The sequence below is a fragment of the Gallinula chloropus genome (genome assembly GCF_964237585.1).
Source record: "Gallinula chloropus genome assembly, chromosome: 3".
Classification (NCBI taxonomy): Eukaryota; Metazoa; Chordata; class Aves; order Gruiformes; family Rallidae; genus Gallinula; species Gallinula chloropus.
Window position 1 is genome coordinate 58,087,312 of NC_140087.1, and position 22,436 is coordinate 58,109,747.

At 40.7% G+C, this 22,436-nt stretch overlaps 1 long non-coding RNA gene across 1 annotated transcript in view; it reads left to right on the forward strand.

Annotated features, from left to right (window-relative positions):
• The window catches only part of LOC311190258, a 64,408-nt gene extending 54,714 nt beyond the window's left edge, over nucleotides 1-9,694 (forward strand). Inside the window, exon 4 of the long non-coding RNA XR_014617195.1 lies at nucleotides 9,508-9,694. This is a non-coding gene — a long non-coding RNA (uncharacterized lncRNA). The remainder of the gene's footprint in view (nucleotides 1-9,507) is intronic.
• The last annotated feature ends 12,742 nt before the right edge of the window (nucleotides 9,695-22,436 follow it).

Below are 22,436 nucleotides of genomic sequence, written 5' to 3' on the forward strand. Positions count from 1 at the left end.
CTTTACAGAATTCTAAGGTATGAGTACCTTATGTAACTTACTGATGCATTTGAGTGAGAAATAGATTATGGGCAATGATCTTTATCTGCTGGTGCAATAAGACAACTGTGAGAATGTTGTGATGGTCTTGATTGGGATTCTTCTTTCTCCACAAGTGCTTGAGATTGTCATAGTGCTGTGTTTTGTGTTTCTACATTTCACATGCCTACCATTTCATGTTAATTATTGGTTCACAATTTGTAAACAAGTAGATATGAGTTACAACTATGCTAGAAATTAATTTCATTAACACACCAAGTCCTTTTTTTCCATTATATTTGTCAAGAAGGATTATTTTCCTATGTAATAACCATGGTTTTGTTGATGGGACAAAATGCGATGCCTTCAGTGAAGGATTGCTAGTGAATCCTGCTTTAAGAAGTCTTGGATGGCTCTTATACCCGGAAACAGGTTTTTTTTTACTCTAGGAATACATTCCTGTCACGGTTTGACCGAATGGTCCATCTATCCTGCTAGGAAGAAACTAAGGCACCAATTTCCCTGCAGCCAGAGGACCTCTTGCTCTGAAAGAAGGAGGTGAAGGAGCTCCCAGTGTGGAACAGCAGCACCAGGGGCTGGGGAAGGTCTGCACAACCACAGCCAAATCATTCCAGTGAAAGTCCTTTTCTCTCCCACGTGAAAAGAGAAATCCAAACTGAGTTGTTCAGAGCTCTGAAAGGTGTGGTTGGTTCATGGGGATCGAATAAGTAAGTTACCAAGGGGTTTCTTCCTTTCTGAAACAAAAAAAGTCCTTGCACTCAGCAGGCTCTTCCTTCCATCCTCCAGCCCAGCACTACTGTATAATGTCTACTAGTTGGCAAATGTATGTTGCCTTATATATGAACAAAGTACTGGCATTTTAAACAGCTTTAATAGCTCATAGTCCTGCTGTTTGATAACATTTTAAATGTGTTTTGTTTATACAAAACACCAGTTGCCAGTTAGGTGTGTGATGCCCGGGGCAGGGGCTGCCCCAAGTGCCCCCCAGCTGCCCCCTCCTGACTGAGGTGGTAGGACAGGTCCTGCCGTCTCCCTGATTGAGCCCTGGAGAGCCCTCCAGGACTACCGGTGCCACTGCTCCAGGGAGCTGCTCTTCTGCCTGGCACCCCAACATAGAGTTTGCACCCCAGTGTAGTCATGCCCACACTGTGTAGAAATACTGCTGCTGTGCCCAGGTATAGCAGCTGCAACCTTATCTAACAGTATAACCTCATGAGGATTCCAGAAAGAAAGGGGTCCTCATGGCAGAGGTGCTGTCCTTCATTATCAAGAGCGAACCATGCTTCTGATGAAAGCAGGTTCTGGAAAACGCCTTTTATCTTACCTTTGTTGTACCCTATTACTTTGAAGAACATGACTCTGGTGCACTGTATGACAATAATGCAGCTGGACCAAAAGTTTCACTTTCAGTTATGAGCTTTCTGAAATGAAGTAGATGTTTACAGTTTTTCATACCTGGAAATGGTTCTACTATTTTGTTTCAGGCTTAGCTGAGATAATGCAGATATTATCTGTACATAATAGCTTATATCACAAGTTTGCCACTGAAAGCGGTGAAGGCCTTGTGTTGGGATGCCTGGCTGCAGTGGGACTTCCAGCGAGTTACTCAGTCACAGTAAGTTCCAGCGCAACCCTTCTGGTGGTAAGAATGCACTTTAAAGTGTATTTATATGCATATACATATGCATTCTCAGGTGTCTCCTCTTTTTTTTTGTTGTGAAGCAAAGTTTTGAAATTGTAACAAATAGTCTGAGGTCCATCTGGAGCCAGATTAACAGTGTCTCTGGGATCAAGATGTCTTTGTTGCTAGACAGCTGAAGGGAAACATATTTTCTCAGTTTCAGTGTATCTGTATATCCTGCATATTATCAGGAGCATTCTTCTGAGGTGGAGAAATTAGCAGTGGTTTCTGCAAAGCATCAGCACTTCTCTATAGTCCCAGAGAGGGATGGTCCTTCATGATGCTTCTTTTTCCAAGTAATAGTTTTGAAAGATGCATCCCATTATCCTTTCAGCCTAGGAAACCAGAGTTCTTTTCTATTTTCTGTGCCAAGACCTTCTTCCACCCGTATTGCAAACTGGCAAAGCACAAAGAGCAGCTAGTGGAATATCCCATTAGCCAAATGTATTACCCTAACGAAATGCCCTACTCGTGCATGAACTGCCACGTAACAGAGCTCTCTGAGTGTCAGCCCTTGCTGTCTGTGCTAAGCAGTGGCACTCTTCTGCTACCCGGTTCATTTTGCATTGTTTCAAATCCTAAATTTGAAGCATAACACCAGTGTTATTTTGGGAGTGACAGAGCACCAGTGCATTGTAGAAGATCAATGGAGAGATTTTGGCAGTGGAGTAGGGAGCCACGGGGGCTTGTGGTGCTATCCTTTGTGCTTGGAGTGGAGGCAGGGGTGGGGGGCTTGTGATGAGGGGAGCAGGTCTGCATGCTGCTTTCTGTTGGGCACAAGCATTTTGCAGTTGAAGGCAGAGATTTGTTTTTTGTGCGCCTCTGTAGCACTGTGAAAGTGACTAAGTGCTCTTTCATTTAGAAACTGAAAAGGAAACGTATCAGCTTGTGGTTCTGCTGCTAAAATAATTTGTTTCAATGGCAGTTCTCATTTCTGAATCCCAATGATCATATGATTTTGCTGATTCTGAGTTTGGAACATTTTCAGACTCAGGAAAGTTTCAGCAGCTTCTGACATCAGTTTTAATCGCTTTCTTCATTACTCTAGGATAAGTATTTCTCCATGATGAAGAGTAATGCTTCTTGTGTACAGTTATATGGTAATTAAAACCAACAGTTGTTTGGAGGTTAATGGTAGTGGCATTTTGCTACGTTATCTACTTTGCTTGCTTATAGCTGATTTCTATCCTGAACCTACAGTTCTGTACACAGAAACCTTTTTGAAAACCAAATGACCTCTCAGGAACCTAGTCTTTGTACTAGATTTTTAGTCTGATCATATTTATGTCTTGAATTCTCACTGTCTGTTGGTTGAGAAGAAGGTTTGGTAGTTGCAACCTCATCCTATCATTGCAGTACTTACATAAGTATTTATGTATTATACAATATACTATTTGTCAGAGTTGTCAATAGATAAAATTTATCCTCAAAATTGAGAATAGAGTTATGACTTTATAAATCAGGAAGGTATACAACATTTTGCAACACTGATTTAAATAGCCGCCAGAGGAAGGGACAGTGCTGACAAACAGCGTGAACAGATAGGTTTAATTCTCTGCTTGGATGAAACAGAAGCATTGGGTTCTGAATAAATTTTTATTGGCTGCATACACTAAGAAATGATGCTCCTGATTATTTCAAGGCATTTATGCAAGATTCTATATATATTACAAGCTGAATACAAGTCCTTTCTGTTGTTAGGAAATTGTGTGCTTAATACTTGAAGAAAGAAATAGTCTGTATGTTGGGACATTTTTTTCTTTCCCACCTTTGGCAGCGCATCTTCTATGCTTCCACACTTAGCTCAGAATGACATTTGCAACTGTTATTATCCAGACAAAGGTGCCTACTATCACAGATAGGTCCTGACCTTACTTAATCATACCTCAGCTCCTGCCTTCAGCCTAAATTCTTGCAGAGGCAGCTTAGGAGTGAAGGAACCTGTGGTTTGTAATACAGCTATGAAGGGCAGCATTTCATACTGACTTGTGAGAAGAGAGAAGATTTATTCTGGACTTCAGGAGATGTTACTTTTATGCATATTTTGTAAAATTGAGGGGAAATAGGTAGCCTTCTACCTCCTTCCCCCTGAAGCAAAGAAATTTGACAGCTGCAAACAGAACAGGCTGAAGCCATTTTGGAGATGAATGTTTAAGTTGTACAGCACGAATGGGATTCTTTAACAAGCATTCTCTCTTTTTTTCTTTCATTACATGAGGTTTTGCTTTTCTTGGATCACGCAGATTCTTGTAAAAATGTAACAAGCTACTATTCTGAATATGCCAAATAAGAACCAGATGGATCTCTTTAAAGAATAGTCTATCAGTAATATTAACAGGATCTCATGTTTAGGGACCAGACACCTCCCTTTCCTCATGCCAGCCTTCTTGGCCTGAACAAAGAGGCTCTTCTAGCAATGACTTACACATGGAAAAGAAGAAAAAGGAGGTTTTTGGTAGTTACAAAATAACGCACAGCATTTTTTCTTCTTTCACAATGTATTTTTAATGTGCTATACCCTTGGCTATTATGCACAAGGTTTTCTGTGGTGGGCTGATTTAAACACAAGACTTGGCCCTTGTTTTTTGTCTCACACCACAGTTCAACTGGTGTAATACTATTGCCTCAGTGACTATGAGCTCCTCAGACTTAAGTATGATCCTCCCTGATTAATACCCTGTAGATCTGTATTCATGTGACGAAGCGAGAGCCTTCTGAATGAAGAAAATTCCAGTTGCTGTAGTGTGCAATAGGATATACATAATACCCCTGAGACACCAACTCGGGCATTTTAGATTAGAGCTTTACTTCAGGTTTTTTTAGTCAACATGGGTTTACAAAAGGTAGATCCTGTCAAACTAACCTGATCACCTTCTATGACAAGGTGACCCGCTTAATGGACAAGGGGAAGGCTGTGGATGTGGTCTACCTGGACTTCAGTAAAGCCTTTGACACAGTTTCTCACAGCATTCTGACTGAGAAACTGGCTGCCACGGGCCTTGACAGGTGGACCCTCAGCTGGGTTAAAAACCAGCTGGATGGACGGGCCCAAAAGGTGGTGGTGAATGGAACCAAATCCAGCTGGAGGCCGGTCATGAGTGGCGTCCCCCAGGGCTCAGTCCTGGGTCCAGTCTTATTCAACATCTTTATCAATGACCTTGATGAAGGGATTGAATGCTCCCTCAGTAAGTTTGCAGATGACACTAAACTGGGAGGAAGTGTTGATCTGCCTGAGGGTAGGGAGGCTCTTCAGAGGGATCTGAACAGACTGGACCGATGGGCTGAGACCAACGGGATGAAGTTTAACATGGCCAAGTGTAGAGTGCTGCACATGGGACATAACAACCCCATGCAGCGCTACAGGCTTGGGGGAGACTAGCTGGAGAGCTGTCAGGCAGAGAAGGACCTGGTGGTGTTGGTTGACTGCAGGCTGAATATGAGCCAGCAGTGTGCCCAGGCGGCCAAGAAGGCCAGTGGCACCTTGGCTTGTATCAGAAACAGTGTGGCCAGTAGGTCTAGGGAGTTAATTGTGCCCCTGTACTCGGCATTGGTGAGACCACACCTCGAGTACTGTGTGCAGTTCTGGGCTCCCCACTATAAGAAGGACATTGAAGTCCTTGAGCAAGTCCAGAGAAGGGCAACCAGGCTGGTGAAGGGGCTGGAGGGCAAATCCTATGAGGAGCGGCTGAGTGAACTGGGGCTGTTTAGCCTGGAGAAGAGGAGGCTGAGGGGAGACCTTATCACCACCTACAACTACCTGAAGGGAGGTTGTAGAGCGGTGGGCAATGGTCTCTTCAGCCAGTTGACAGGAGATAGGACAAGAGGAAATGGCATGAAGCTGTGCCAGGGCAGGTTTAGATTGGATATTAGAAAAAAATTTTTTTACTGAAAGAGTTGTCAGGGCCTGGAACAGGCTGCCCAGGGATGTGGTTGAGTCACCTTCCCTGGATGTGTTCAGAAAAAGGGTTGATGAGGTACTTAGGGATATGTTTTAGCATAGGATGAGAATGGTTGGACTTGATGATCTTCAGAGGTCTTTTCCAACCTTGTAATTCTGATTGTGTGATTCTGATTATCTTTTTGCTTTAGTTGAAGTGGCCCTATACTCTCCTGTACTCTTGCCTTGTGCCACCTTTCTCTGTTGAGAAAGATGGGCGATATGAATGACTAAATACCATGAGCATGGCCATCCCTTACTTCACGAACAACAGCTTTCTATCACACATAACACATTTCTGTGCTATATACTATCAAAACCTGACTTACCTGCTGTGCTGAAGATAAAGCAAAATACTAGCTTCAGAAATAGTTGGAGTATGCCCCTCTGAGCTCATTAGACTTCATGAGTATACTTGGTGTGTCAAGTCTTGGCTTGTCAAGTGGGTGAAGGCAAGCATGAGACAAATTTAGCCTGAAGAAGGCTGTGGGGAGACCTTATCACCGCCTACAACTACCTAAAAGGAGGTTGTAGAGAGGTGGGTGATGATCTCTTCACACAGTGTCAGGAGATAGGACAAGGGGAAATGGCAAGAAGCTGCACCAGGGCAGGTTCAGATTAGATATTAGGAAAAAAATTTTTACTGAAAGAGTTGTCAGAGCCTGGAACAGGCTGCCCAGGGAGGGGTTTGAGTCACCATCTCTGGATGTGTTTAAAAAAAGGGTAGATCAAGTACTTAGGGATGTGGTTTAGCATAGGATGGGAATGGTTGGACTTGATGATCTTAAAGGTCTTTTCCTACCTTGTGATTCTGTGAAATTCTGTGATTCTTGTAGCCTCCCTGACTGCTCCCGATGGTGTAATGGGCAAAGCACACAAGTTGCACAAAAGATGTGCTTCACAATCAAGTAATAGAACTATGATGATGTTCTTCACTGCTGCTATTTTCTTTTACTTGGGATATTTCCAGAGTGGGGTGGGTGGGATGTACAGTACTTGTTTGTTGATGAAATGATAACTTAACCTAGATAAAGCACATATGTACTGTTATTTTAATAAAAGAAAGAAAGCTCACGTTTAAAAGGGAAATATAATACAGTAAACATCCTTTTGTACTGGCCTAGTTATTTTTCTAAACTTGTGTGAGGCAGAGGTATTTGCCTTCCAAAATAGAATTTTTGCAAGAGTCTGCAAGTTCTGTAATACCTTTTCCAACATCTGTTGAGTGAGCCAAAGGTCTGTGGTCAAGTGGGCATCTCAGTTACAACTCTTTATTGAGCGTCTAACGCATCAGGCTTTAAGTCCCACAGAACTTTCTCTTCCTGAGCAAAGCAGTTGAGAATTTAATTTTCAACTTCACCTCAGTTCCAGGCAAAACAAACAAAATGAATCCAGTCTTCAACTGGTGTGATGTCCATGAGTCTTGAATATCTGTGATATTTTGGTATTAACTATTCAAAAAGATCAGAAAGGTTTTCCTTGCTTTTTTGTTTTGATTTAAATTTGGTTTTAAAACAAACTGAAAACACAGAATTTATTTTTTACCCAAATTTTAACCCTAATTCCCTTATAGCACTGATTTCCTCCCATTGTTAGTAAAGTTTTGTTAGGATGTCCTATTTAGATTTTCTCACCTTTTTGTGCATCTCACCTTTAGTGTATTTTTAGGATGATTTTTAAGTAAGTATTTGATACACCCAGTCTTGTTCTGTAGATGTTACTGTCACTCCTCTCAAACAAGTAGGATTACTTGTTCTAAGCAAGGTACAGATCAGAATGGAGGTTGATGTGAGTGCCTTTACCCACAGTACTGAGGGTAATTATGCCAAGTTACTGGACTGGGATGCTCCCACTGAGTGATAACTCTCATCAATGCATCTGGTTTACTGTAGTATTTCAGTGTTAAAATGAGTATGTGCCCTTGCTATCTTGTGACCTGTCTGAGGACTACAGATGGGAACACCCTGCCTAGACAGGAGAGATTAAATGAGGGACTGAGAACTGGTGTGAAAAGAAGTCATATTGCCTTCAGAAAGAGGTCTATGTTCAGGACCAGGCCAATGTGATTCTACAGGAACCCAGGGCCATAATCTGTGTTGTGGCCTCCTACAACCACAACCGTTACAACCTTCTCCAGGCCTTCTGCACTTCCTCTTCCAGCATCCCTGGGATCCATAGCTTGAAGGGAAGAAAAGAGTACACATGTAAAATTGCCTGGGTGATTTGTTTTTGGTATTCTCTTTCCAAGTGTTCTGGTAGCACAAGCTGACTTGCATTTATAAAATTTCCTAGAAACATTCAAAATGGTTTGTATTTACAGTAGATGAAGATTGCTTAAAAACTGAGCATCTCCCTGGTGGGATGTTTGAGGTTTCAGAATATATGTAGTTTATTTTTGTCTTGAATTAGAACAGAGAGTCAAAAGTGTTTGCAGAAAAAAATTGGAAATGTTTCTCTTTGATACTATCAGATCACATATGAGAAAACAAAAATCTCTTCCTTTCAGAGAAGAAATGCTGGATATTTGATGATGATAATATTAATGACCTTTGAAAATGCATTATAAATCCAGGACAATGTCAACATTGGTATTAGTGGTGGATAAGTTTGTTTAAATAGCATTTAAAGCAGCTTATTCATGAAACACAATCTTTTGGATGTTTAGAAATGTCTTATTATATTATTATGCTTAGAGCTTATAGTATTATACTTAGAGCTGACCTGTTGCTCATTTAGCTGGAACTGAAAAACTGTTCTTGTAGTCTGTCATATTTGCTTGGAAGGAAAAAAGACTGGGAAAAAGCAGCAATGCTGATAACTTTGTTTCCAGTGAGGAGGCACCGATAATGTTCAGGTAACTATCCAAAGCGTTAGGCCTTCTCCACCAGAATGGCGTTATGTACCAACATGTTCCATTGTCAGTTGTAGCCAAAAGAATACTAATTTAGTGTCTCTGAAGAATGCTGGTGCTCTTTTTTTTTTTTTTTTCTTTCTTTTTTTCCCCAAAGAACAATGCTGGCCACACTTACCCATGGGATAGTCATTGCTAGTTTGATTAGCATTGTTCTGAAATACGGTTTTCCAGCCAAAACCTAACAACCTTCCCCTCAGTCCCCCTCTGTGAAAACTATGCTACAACTCTGTAAGGAACAATGGAGCTTTACAATCATTTAGGGAGCACACTTTTGTTCTTCAGTCATGTCTGTACAAGAAGGGGAAATTTCCAAAGTGATGAACATCCTCATCCCCCGTTAAGTCCAAAAAGAAGCACCAGAGTTTAATTAGTCTAATATCTCTTTCTAAGAACTGTCCATTCAGAATTATCAAGATGACCTTTTCAAAATGCTCCAAGTAACGAGGGATTGTGTTATATTTTAAATAAAAGACACTATGCCATGCTGACTTGCAAAAGGTGATTCCACGGCTCTGAGAAATCTGCTATATGTAAGGATTTATGTACAGTTTGATGGGCATTTTTTGGTATTAAAAGCAAGACGTAGGTCCAGCTCACAATCTGAAGAGGCTTGGTGCTGTAGCAAGAGCTTGGCACTGAGGCAGGTCTGAATCTGAGCTTCAGAATTGTCTGGTGGAAGAAGTGTTCCTTCGCTTTATGAGATCGGGGTTGATTAGTGTGAATGATTGCCTCTGCAGCCCAATTTTGTGTGTCCAAGGTCAGCACAAGAGGAAAACTAGGCAGAGACAAGATTAATGCCTCCTGCAGATTATGCAGTACATTAGGTTTGAGGCTTTTTGCTTTCTGTCTGTGTTACAGAGGTTCTAACTGTCATCAACAAGAGTAGAATTCTAGAATACTAAGAAGTATTTCTGTAACACTTACATGTCTCTCCAGGTCTGAAGAACATGAAGCTTTCTGCCAATGGTGGATAAAAACATGGGTATGGATCTATTATACTCTGAATTTTTAATCATGTTGTGTGAAGATCAACGGAAGATATGAAGAAAATTTAGCTAGTAAAGTTTGCTTCTGTGTTTCAAGGCTGGAATAATTACCGAGGATCCTAAAAGATGTACATGACAGCCTGCTCTGTATCTGCTATAGTGGTAAGTACTGTGCTCATGGCATTGACTGTGCAGTTGTTACTCAGCAACAGAAGCTAGTGATTCCTGACTTGTAACTGTCTATGGACAAGACTGGGTATCATGAGATCAAGGGTTCGAGCTTGTTGAGGAGTGTGGAAAGCTCTAAAAGACAGTTGCCCGAACTGTCTGTAAAACAGTGATGAGTCAAGGCCTGGGATGGACTATCTGTCTTAACCTATGTGTTCCAGGAGAACTGACAGTATGCATACCTCCACTTACTCTACTGTAGACCTGGTGAGGTTTTCTATTAACAAGAGAATGTTTTTCTCCATTGATATATAAGCTATTGCAAAACAATTCTGCTCTTTCTGTATCCTACAGTGATGGCGGATAGGATAGAATCTGAACATCAGTAACTTGTTTGTAGCTATGGAAAGTTGCATAGAGGAGACAATCTTTCTAGCTGGCTTGGTTGAGATCACAGAAAAAGTGGACTACATCTTTCTCCTTGATGACTTCACCTACTCTTTTTTTTCTACATCCCTGATACAGCTACAACCTGTAGGACCATGGTGGAATGTGCATGTTGCTGGCAAAAATCAAGATGTCAACTGATTTGTATTTGTATCATCCCCAGGATTTTTGTCATGTGTTGCCACCAACCTGGTATTGGATGAAGACTGACAATGATAGGTGTCAAAGATCACCTCTGTGATCTCAGAAGCTGCCATTTCTGTGGTCTCTGTGGAATCTACTTTGAAACAGTTTCAAGAGTAAGTGTGACCATAAAGTGTAGCTATGGTTAGGTAAAATTGTCAGTGACTAGAGGATGGGAAATGGGGAAGGGAGAGAGTCAGGCACTTATCTCTGGTGAGTGGCAAGGTGCTGGAACAGGCTGCCCAGAGGGGTGGTGGATGCCCCGTCCCTGGAGGTGTTCAAGGCCAGATTGGATAGGGCCCTGAGCAACCTTGTGTAGATCCAGGCCTGGAGGTTGGTGGCCTTGCCTGTGGCAGGAGGGTTGTAGCTCTATGATCTTTGGGGCCCCTTCCAACCCATGCTTCTATGATCTCTACATTTTTCTATTAGATTTAGGTAGTACTGCTACAACAATATGCATGACATCTTGTGTAAGGCTGAAAAGCTAGCTCTTCTTCCTGAAGTTAGAGGCTTGTTTCTGCTGAAATCCTGCGGAGATGGAAAATGATGTCTAACTTCCCTACTGCTGAGAAATGCTTGCAAACACTGATAGTGCATCTTGCAGTACCCACTTCAGTGCCAGTGTCTTACTCATGTGTCCTGTGTTGGCAGTCACAGACCATTGTTTGAGCTGGAAAGCTAGGGCAGCATGCATGAGGTGTCTGTTTTTGTGGTTAGAACCTGGTTTTGGCTTGCTGCAATGTTAAATTATGAGTATTAGTAATCTTTGGAATCTGCAAACTTGAAAACTAGGACCTAGGAGTGGAAGACAATGTGTTGTTGAAGTTTTACTGTGATGCCACATGCAAACAGGGATTTTGCAGTGTTGTTAGACTGGTTGCAGGATGGTGGTGAGGAAGTCACAACTATTTATGTAGCATCACTAAGCTTGAGAAGCTTCCGCGGCTAAAAAGCAACACCTTGTAAGAGCAATATACATACAATATATATTCCTTTTCCTATTTCTGCCTGGACAGATTGCTCTGACTCAGCTAGATTGTAGTAAATGCTCTTGTCTGCATTTGTATCTGAGTTGCACTTGATCTCTCTAGAGAAACACAGGACCTAGATTTCAGGACCTGTGGCCCTCATGCCCTGGGCATCTATCATATTCCAGTCTGAAAACTATATCTGTCCCTGGATGTGTGCCAATGCCAGCCTGCTTCCTGCAGGTGCCCAGAAATTGAGAGATTTATATGACCATGTTCCTGGATTACATGTGACCAAACTCCAAATCCTTTAAGGTGTGGCATTGTTTTGGTTTGCTGTCTTGCACGTAACCTGCAGTATCTGTGGTGTGGTCTAATAGTGCCCTGGAATCCTGATGGTCCGCGTGGCATATCCTGCATGTAAATGGCCCACATGCTGCTCTGATCCAAATCCTTCATCCAAAGGAAAAGGAGGCTCCCCTTGGACCGCTCTCACACTGAGACAGATCAAACTTTGTACACTACAGCTGTGACCTTGTAGTGGTTACAGAGATGAAGTCTAAGTGTCCCCATAAACATGCTAAAGGCTAGAAGAGTACTGTAGAAGTTGTTGCCTATTTTGCAAGGCAGCTGCAGTCTGCAGGTAGTTGAAAGTGGCAGCAGCAGTGTCCAGTGTAAAAACATTTCTTTCTGCACATGGGATGGTAGGAAAGGGGCCTTGAACTTGCTCACAAAGGAAGTGGGGCATCCAGGAACATTATTTCCAAGTCTTTCATGATTGGAGAAAGGAAAGGAAGGCCTCAAGCTGGGCGCAAAGGCAATTCAGGGCGCAGTGATGTACACAGATGATGACAGATTTTTTCCAGAAGAGATGGATGTTCTTATTTAGACTGAGTTAAGTCTGAGCTGCCAGAGCCAATCTTTGGTCCCTGTTATGGATCAGTGACCACTTATAGGTGATTTTTCTCAGGCGTCTATCGTTTTACGAACCAGTCAGTATGATGTTATCCATATATGAACATTTTCTCATACAAAGCTTTTCAGCAGCCCACAAGCTTGTCAGGCTGGGCAGAGGTAACCGTTGGGATGTCAAAAAGGCACAGCTTTATTATGCTCTGTTAAAGTGGGAAAGGATTTTCTTTTTTTCCCCAGCCAATTAGGATTGAAGAAAAAAAGCAAAAACCATGTCTTCCTCAAACACAGCACACCATGTACTTCTTATTAAGGACAATACGTGTGCTGAGTGTCACATTTCAAACTTCAGCTGTTTTTGCTGTTGCCCTATTCAAAAACAAGTATGGTTAGAATTTCATTACAATGGGAAAAGTGTGCGTGTATATTTGCTTCCCACTGTTCCATAGCACAAAAGCTGTTGGGAATTTTCTCCCATTTTAGCAAGATGTACTGGTGTTGTGTTTTGTTTTGTTTTTACCCTAAAGCACTGAAAAACCAGCTTTAAAAGTGGATGAATGTGTCAAACCAAGAAGCTAAGTAAGAAATTATTTTCCAACTTTTACTGGTATCAGTGCTATTACTGTGACAGTTGGCTGAATTTTTCAGTTAAGGATCTCAAAGTACACAAAATTAAAGATCTAATTACTGTGTGTGTTTCTGGAGGCGCAGCTGATATCAGGCTGTTATGTGATGTAGTATGTTACTTCTGTAAGTAGCTTTGTGACTTCTGTGTTTCACTGCAGGAATCTTTTTGTGGCTGGATATGAGGCTTTTAGGGTGCTCTCACATGATTCCAACCACATTATGTAGGGTGAAAGGGTTAGTGTACATGTCTAATTTGACAAGATAGATGAAGTGAAGGAGCCAGTCTTTATTGTTGAGATAGGGAAATGAGGTGAAGGAGACATATGCCAAAGATCAGCTAGATTAAGGCTAAGAACAGAGGCCATGTCTTACAATTCACTTAATGATAAGAGAAAGTATTTCTCTTTGGGTATGGCAGACTAACACAGGTAGTGTGCCATACTGAAGTGATGTCGGTTAAGGTGTTTTGGAATTCCCCTCTTTCCTTCCCTGCCTATTCACAGCAAAGTGTATTTTCACTAACAATGATTCTGCAGCTCTTCTGTGCTATATGTACAGGAAGCTGAATGAGTGTCTGGGGACCATTTAACTGGATCTATAAAAAGTCTGTCAATAAAATCCTGTCAGGTCTATCCTTCAGTACTGTGATTACAGAAGAGGAAAAAGAAAGGCATTGCTCAATGTGACTGCAATATTCCAGCACGTAATCTTCTCCCATGTGGTCATGTTTCCTCAGATAAGAAAAACTGCTGCTCTGGTGTCAGTGGGGATGGGGTCACAGAGTGAGAACAGGAACGTTTTCATTTTTTTCACAATGGACAGTTGTTTGGTGTGTTTTCCTGACTGGATAAACCATGTCCATGGTTACTGAGCAAAGTTTATTTCTGTAGGAAATAGGTAACCATGTTTGTGCGGTGGGGGTATCGGTACACAGAGCATTTGAAAAGAAGGGTCCAGAGGTCATCAGCAGAAGGGATATGATGAGGAAATGCAATGAGATATATCATGTGGATTCTGGCATATACTTCATGGGATGCTTCCTTTCAAGTGCTAGTGAGCAAGAGAGGCAAATAGAAGCTCTTTGATAACAGAGCAGCAGGGCCAGCTCTTCACTTCGTGTAAAATAGTGCAATTTATTTATGCCCACAGAAGATTTGTCTCAAAGCTTTAATTGCATTCTTGGCTAAGTTCTGTTTTCCTTATGTGCGCTCAGACTATCAAAAGAGTGTTAAATACTATATATCATCAAAACCTGTTGCTCCTGCCACCCTATTTGTTCATTGTGTTCTCTTGAACCACTGCTGCAGTGTGGCTTTATTTCATAGCTCCAATAAAAACTGTGTCCAGAACTACAAACGGCTTTGTGAATACCACCAGCAGTCCTAAATTGTCCTTTCTTGTTAAGTGACCGGAGGAATGCTAACAGGCTATAACTGTAGACTTAATCTTACCAGATAATTTATGTCATTGCTACACTGTTTGTATCCTGTGTTCCCACACACATCTTCAGGTTTCTATATTGCTTCAGGTATAAAGTGTGCTGTGACCTTGTGTAACATTATTGTCTAGAGCACCAATTAAACTGTGATTGCAGCTTACGTAGGTATGAGTATAAAGCTGAGTGCTATGGAGAGTGGGAAGTGTTGCTTAGTGGAGACTAAAGACCTTGCCCAAAAACCAGGATGGAAACTCTGGCAGTTTGTTTCTGCTAAGTGTTACTTGGTTATTCTGCCTCAGTTAAGGACCCAAGGCCCTTCCAAATTAACATCTCCTTGAACTGGATTTACTCTTGAATACTTTGTAGCTCTTACAAGGAGAAAGAGATGGTGTTTTCCCCAAAGGGTCGACTTTATAAGGGAGCAACAGCAAACAACTACTGGACAGCAAAAGGGATAATTTAAAATCGCTTCTGCAGGTAAGGATCAAATGTGTGAAGAGATGGGATGACTTACATAGTACCATACTAAAAAATGTCAAATGTGGAGTTAAACTGAAATTTCAGGCCAGCACCCTAGTGTCAGGGTAAGAACTATTTCTGTTTCACTGTTGCTTTGTGCTTCTTATATGCGTGAGAGTATCCATGATTTGGTTATAATTGAATCACGGCCAAACAGTGGTGGTAGAAAAAAAATGACTGTGTCAAATTCAAATGTGACTGTAACCCTGTCTGCTTGTTACCATATTTCTAAACCAAGTGGTACCTCAGTGTAGAAGACATCCATGTCTGGTTTAGCAGGGAGCTGGTTACCTAAGGGTGGCTTGGCTGATGTGGTGGTGGAGGAAGTCAAAAAGCATTCACCGAGACCATTTCCATTATAATGTATACTATGAACTTACACGGTAGGGTTGAAAAAACTGTACTCATTAGAAAACTCATCATTACATTCCTTATATCCTCCAAAGGATCTCAGTGAGATCTTTGAAGTCTCTCTAGAGGTGGTTAGACCGGTGTGAAACTGCGCGTTACGCTACAGTCATAGTAAAAGATCATTTTTGCATTTGTAACATGCCTGTCTGAAGGGTACCAGACTTTTCGTGTTACCTTTTCTCCCATGGGGTGCATATTGGGAAGCTGTAATGCAATCTGATATTCAGCAGTTTGTGTTATGTGATCAATTTGCTTCTCCTGTATAGCCATAATAATGTCTCATAGTTGCAGCATATTTTTATACAGCACAAGAAAGTCATTGATTCTCACAGCATGCCGGAAGTGGTATTGGAGGCTGCAATTAAAGACAGTGAAATTAGGAATTAGAGTAATTTTTTGGTTCATCTGAAGGAAGAAGACAGATTGGAACTTGTAAGCCTTTTCCTTGATGGACACTCTTAGGGATAATGTCAGCTGAAGTTCTGTGTGGGATGAATGCAGGAAGATTTATGATGATTTGCATTACAGATCACGAATTTGCTGCAAATAACTAATGGGTGTTCAGCTTGGGGTGGACGCAACTTCAAGGGTGGACCAACAGCAGCCCCAAGTGCCTGTGGAAAGGTTATTGAGAGGCTGATGCCAGGCAACGCACAGCAGCGCATGGTGGGAAAATGAGACCCAAGAGATATTTATTGAAACAAGAGAGGAGCAAACTGTACAGAGGGAGAAACCTTATCTCCATATGAGCAATCAGGCAAATGCCCAGAGGGGTTGTGTGGCCTCTGTCCTTGGAGATTTTCAAGACTCTGTTGCCCACAGACAGCTCTGAGCTTTCTGGTCTGACAACATGGCTGAGCCTGCTTTGAGCAGGAGGTTGGACTAGAGACATCCTGAGGTCCATTCCAACCTAAACTATCCTCTGATCCCATGACAATTTACACTCCATAACTTTACCATATAATTTCTTGAGGAAGATTTTGTTTAGTGGAATCATACATTTAGAAATTATTTCAGCTTTGATTAAAGAATTCTTGCCTGTTAGAACTGTTTTATTAATTATGCTTGTGGTTTAAAAGCAGATGACAACTCAAAACTCACCATTCAACAACTTATAGTAAACCCAAAAGTCTCCAACCCCTTCTCTGCTTTTCTTCTCTTCCTTCTTCTCTATAAAAAGTCCCCAAATAGAACTAAAAAAAAATCCCCTGATTGTGGACTGAAATATCAATATAGAGAACAATATTTATTGGTCCAACCCTTCTTTCCATTTCAGTGGTTTTAGTTTGTGCTCTAAAATTCAGAGCAATGTCTTTTGTTCTTATTCAAAGAAGGATCTGCTAAGTCATTGGGGCACATCTTGTAAAATAAGGGTGAATTACAGGCCACATGGGGCACATTCATTTTCAGACATACATTGGACTGGCAGCTGGAAATTCCCATAATGTCATTTTAGGGGTTAGTATTCAAGAATAACCATTTTTTTTTGTGTCTGCAAAAGTCAAAGAGGAAGCTGTTTTTTGTATTTTCAGAAATGCTGTATTATATTGCAGAAATTAAACTGCAGAAACTACATGAGGATAATATATAGGATGACATTGTCCCAAGATATCTATTAGGAATTCTCTGAGCTAAATCCATGCTGGAGCATCAAGCAGGCTTTTTGTTTGGATCTTGAAATACATGGCTTAGTTTTTGTTCACCATGTACAAGGATAAATTCAAGTCATGAGTGAGAGGATGAGATTTTGAAATCTGTGTCTTGCTTTTGACATTTAACTGGAAGAACATGATAGGAATCACATTCACATGGTATTTGAAAAAAGAATATGGTTATATCACGCTGTCAACTCTGCTAGCTTTATTTACCTAACTCTTCAGCTAATGCCACTAATATCTCAACAGGGCTATTGGTTTGATAAAGGAGGATTTAGGCAAGTAATGGTAGCAGAAGGAACTTAAATTTAATTTGCCCCTACACCATGAAATAAAATTACCTTTAACAAAGGCCCATCTTCTGCTACTTGTTCTCAATGCTTTATTACTCTAACTGTAGTAAGGTACCTGGCAGTGAAACACAAACACCAGTAAGAATGAATTTATCTCATATAGATTAGCTGTCAAAAAGTTACCCCTATCTGATACAGTTGCTTTGGCTGATTCTAAAACTGAGTCAAAGTAATAGATGTTGCATCAAAGCTGCTCATCCCATCATAGGAATATTTAGTTGACTAACTTAAAGTTTGTTCACCATTTAGTTAGTTAAAGCTGAAGGAGATGAGCCCCACTATAAGCATGGTAGAATTTAATCTCCTGTTTGCAGAAGTGGTTGTATCTTTATATATTAACCTTTCTAGTTGAAGTAAATTAAGATGCTATTCTAGTATTCAAAAATACTGTGAGTCATTACAGCATATTATGTGTTCTAAGAAATCTGTTATCCCAGCTATTAAAAATAATGTTTTTATTGTCTAAAGTGGCAATCATCTGTTGCACTTTGTAGTAGATTCATTCCTGCTCAACAGCTTTCTGAGCAGTCATTTACTTTCTTGTGCCTCAGTGGGATGCAAGCCAGCAACACGAACAACATAAAATAACGATAGTGGGCACAAAGCGCAGTAGCACACCTTCAGCTCAAATATTTACTGTATGCAATGCCTTTGGTCCTGCAGTGCACAAAGAACCTTTTGTCCAGAAAGCCAACAGAAATCGTGAAGAATCACTTTAGATTTTCTGCAGAAGGCACTGAGATTAGCCAGAGCAGAAAAATACCGAAGTGTCAGTCCTGATTATGCAAACATTAATTCAGAACAAAGATTTTGCTTTTATGGCTGTATTTTTTTAACAAGTACACTGTTTCTTAGAAATAAGAGAAGATACCAAACTCAGCTACAGTCCTAAATACACTTCTGCATGAATTTCCCCAGTCTCATGGCCACATATTTAAGGTGAGCCTGTTAGCCAGGGATTACTGAGCCCAGCAAGGATGAAGTGACTGTCAGAATTACAGCTGTAGAACGAATACATCTGATGTGTTCTCTGTTCTAAGGTCTGAGAGGGTTAGTTACAAAATAAGTTAGAAAGGGTAAGTTATAAAATCTTGCCATGAAGACTGGTGAATATGCTCTTTCAGTGCCACTAACACCGAGGGAAGTATTTTTTTCACTAGATCACTACTCCCAGTGGGAAATATCTGAAATTTGCCCATGGTCAGGTAGCAGAGAGACACAAATAACTTGCCCTACATTTTTTTAAAGACCTCACTTCGAACAAGACAAAGTCTCCTCATCTATAGCCCCTCCTGTGTCTTGCAGATGAGGCAACCCCAGGGTTCCTCAGCACTGCATTACTTGTGTTTGACTTATTTGCAGGACTTCAGTGCCCTGCTTTATATTGCCAGTAGGTCCAGCTTTCAGCAGACTGCGGTGTCTCTTCAGATGTTTTAAATGGAACAATGCATTATTCATATGCCGTTATATGAATTCATGGCCCCTTCCGCAAAGGAAATTACTTCTACCTACTTCTAAGACTTCTCCCATTCAAGAAAATTAAATGAAGCACTCAGAGATGTTGTTAATTGCTCACGACTCAGTTGAGAAACTTCTAAGAATGAGTTTCTTTTTGCAAAGTAACTTGAGAGCTCATTCACTGGATGTAATTATGCTGTATGATGGATTGGGAAGTATAAGTGGACAACTAAATAAGACGGAGATGACAAAATAATGGTAATAAAAATAATAGTGCTTGGGTTATGCGATACTTCCTGACAATGTACATCACCACGCTGTCACTGTCTTTGGATACTAATGTAGCCTTGTGGCTTCTTCCTGTAGCATATGTTTAGCAAATGGCATGTATTGTTTCTCTTCTGGACTTTAGTGTACAAATCGTGTGGGTGCACGCTTTGGAGCTCTTCGGAGAGATGGGAGTAGAGAAGGCATTTCCTCCTTTCTGTGGAGTGAAGGCAGACCTGCATCCTTGGGGTCATTGTGCTACCCCTCTCATCGGTGAGACCAGGCAGTAATTTTTGCAGTTATGGAGACTAGTCATGCCTCTGCCCCTTCCCTGTCCCGAGGCTCAGCTAGAATTGAAGATGAAGCCTCCAAAGAGCTGTAAAGGCTGCAGGAAGCAGCCCCAGAGTGTAGCACCATGCTGACCCATATAAGGCACTGAAGTTGTTTACCACTAATGAAACCTCCGTGACTCTTTCAATAGCTGTGTTAGAAAAGGCTTTTATAGATTCTTTAACACAAAGCAAACACATTTTATCAGTCACATGAATGAATGTGTTTGCCTGTCTAAATTGCTGTGTGGTACGAGGGCTGTTCCTGTTAAACTATAACCAGGGGGCTGGTTGGAGAAGAATCACTTTGGCACCTCACTTAAGTGTTCATTGGGGCCTGCAGAGGAGGGGAATAGTCCACACCTTCACCGACAGTAACTGATGGAGGTGTCTGAGGGACACTTTCAAAGAGAGAGCGGGAGCACTTCTGAACATGAGATATGTGGGGAGGAATGGCTCATTGATGAACATTTTCTTTTTGTAGAGCTAACTTTCGCTGTAACTTAAGAAACCAGACTACATGTGCTTTCCAGACTCCCTGGTTTTGTCTAGTGAGACGAATCCAGCCTTTCCCACTCTTCTGTTTCTCTTTTCCCACCCTATTCCAGATGTGCAGGCCTGCATAAACCAGCAGGATTCCAATTATAATGATACTTTCCCATTCACTATTCATCTAGTGTTTTCTTGATGTGAAAATGAAATGTGACCCAAAATAACCCAGTTGGGGATGGAAGGACTCTATCATTATGCACGTGCGATTTATTTTTCCAGAGTGTTTTTTTCTTTTAATATATTTTTTTAAGTACTAAAAACAAATGCCCACAAACAGGAAGAACAAAAAGTTGCATGTATGCAGAAGGCTTCTATTCAAACCAATGGCATCTGAGGATGGGAATTATCTCCTAGATGGAAGAAATGAGCAAAACCCTGATACATAATGATTACTAATTAATAAAACCAGTATCAAAACCCATAGTGATGAGACTTGGAAAAATTACTTCTGCAAACAATACCAGCATTCTTGCTACGAGGATACGGATGAATAATAAGAAATATAAAGAGAAAAATCTCTGACACTAAGTCCTGGAAGAAAATTTACTTCAATATCAGTTTTTCCTGATTCACAGAAATAGGGAACAGTATGGAATAACTGAAAAGCTTTTAATACTGAGTAGGGGGTTTTAATGCTGTCCTATTCTTCCTTTCCAGGTAAGTTGTGAGAGTAAAAAGACAACATTGTTTCTTGTTGTGCCATTTGTACAACAGAATTGGGATGTGTGGCATTATACAGGCTGAACAAACAATATCCAGAGGCAAGCTGAAATTTAAGTCAGGAGTGTAAGTTTCTCTCAGCTCCCGCACACTTTTTAGAAAATATAACAGTTTTTAAAGAGTGAGACATGGTATTTTGAATCTGGGACGAGGCTGAATGATGGTATAAGGACTTTGAAATGCAGGTTTGAAAAGACCTGAGGGAAGAGAGTTAAGAACATGATATAACCAGCAGTCATGTGTCTCCAGAAAAATGGCATTGATCATTTAACATCAATTTGAAGACAGAGTGGCTGGTCTTCTGTGGCTTTCTTTTTCTTTTGTCTGAAAACAGTGCTTTCCTGCAACAGCCTTTTGGGTTTTGCTGAAGACAAAAATGTTTATAAAACTTATAATAAAGGAGTCAGTGGGAAAGTTGATTTTGATTTTTGTTGCTAAACAACTCAAGGTTAGAGGAGTTTTGATAACTGATCTACTGGTTACTGTTCTTACAATTCAACTCACCATAATAAGAATGTGCTGAACCACTCCAAAGAAACTGTTTACAAAATCATCTGTTTACAGTGACTATGGCTCCAGGATAGTACCTGTCTTGAGCCACAGCTAATTGCTAGTCATAAGGTCAGTGCGAAGGTTTCAGAAGATCCAGAACAGGACATAGTGTCCTGATGTAAAGCCCAATGGATGCAACCAAACTCTCAAAACAAGGTGCTCCAGGCAAAGTTCTCAACCTGATCACCCCATTTCTGTACCTCAGGAGGTGCTGGCCCTTAAACAAGAAGACTAAATCTCTCTTCAACAAAACTGTCACATACCGTAAATGTGTTGTCCTTAACCATTTTAGACACTTAGGTCTCATTTCTCTTTCTGTCCTCATGAGCTGCTGAGGTTTTTAATGATTGCAGTTAGTTTCAGTAAGGGATATTTAGTACCTCTGAAAAACCGAATATCTAATTACTGTATCCTCCCAGTAACATGCAGGGTGTAGTTCTGCAACAGGGGTGGAATGTGAAGATGCTTTTTTTCTTTTTTATTTTCCCCCCCCTCTTAACATTTGCCTGGTCATATACTTACTATTTTCAAATCCTATTTTGCATGCATTTGGAATAAAAGACAGTATAATCTTATGTAGAGAAAACTATGTAGTTGGCTGCGTATCTATGGACTTGTTCACAAGTTACCAAATATTTTAATAGGAGTGTCATGCTTTGTCATAATTCCGAATATAGGACTGTAGATTCTAAATAACATCAACTTTTTAAAGTTTTATTGTATAATTAACTTTTTTTTTCCTAGAAAATTTTCTTTGTAAAAAGAAAGCTTGGATAGTATCTGTGCCTTTAGCAGTTCAAATTATTAGATTTTTGCAGATCCCAGTGACCAGACCAGAGCAGACACATACCCAAACATGTATGTTCTCATGGGCATATGTATATCATTTTAATAGATAGGTTTGAAATGTAGCTCTATCATTAACACAAAAGCTGAATTCAGGTGGTGTTATTGATGTGAAAATTCAGGTTTACACCAAAGGAGATTTCCTAGCACAGGACCAATCTATAGACCTAGAAATAACAGAGATTTGTTTTACAGCACTTATGCAAGGAACTACATAGCAAAATGTGCCTTCTGAATTCACAGGAGCCAGAAGAGTTGTCTGTTGACATTAATTCTTACTTCTCAATGGAATCTCATATTCCACTTTTTCTTATTTTTTGTAGATTAGGAAATTAATAAAAAGATGGCATATATGAGAAAAGAAAGTCATGAAGGAAGTCTATTGGATCTTTGTGACTGTAGCCTTCATCTCCTGATACATAACCTTTTTCTGTGCTGGATGACAGTACTAGCTCAGGAGTTCCTCCTTTCACA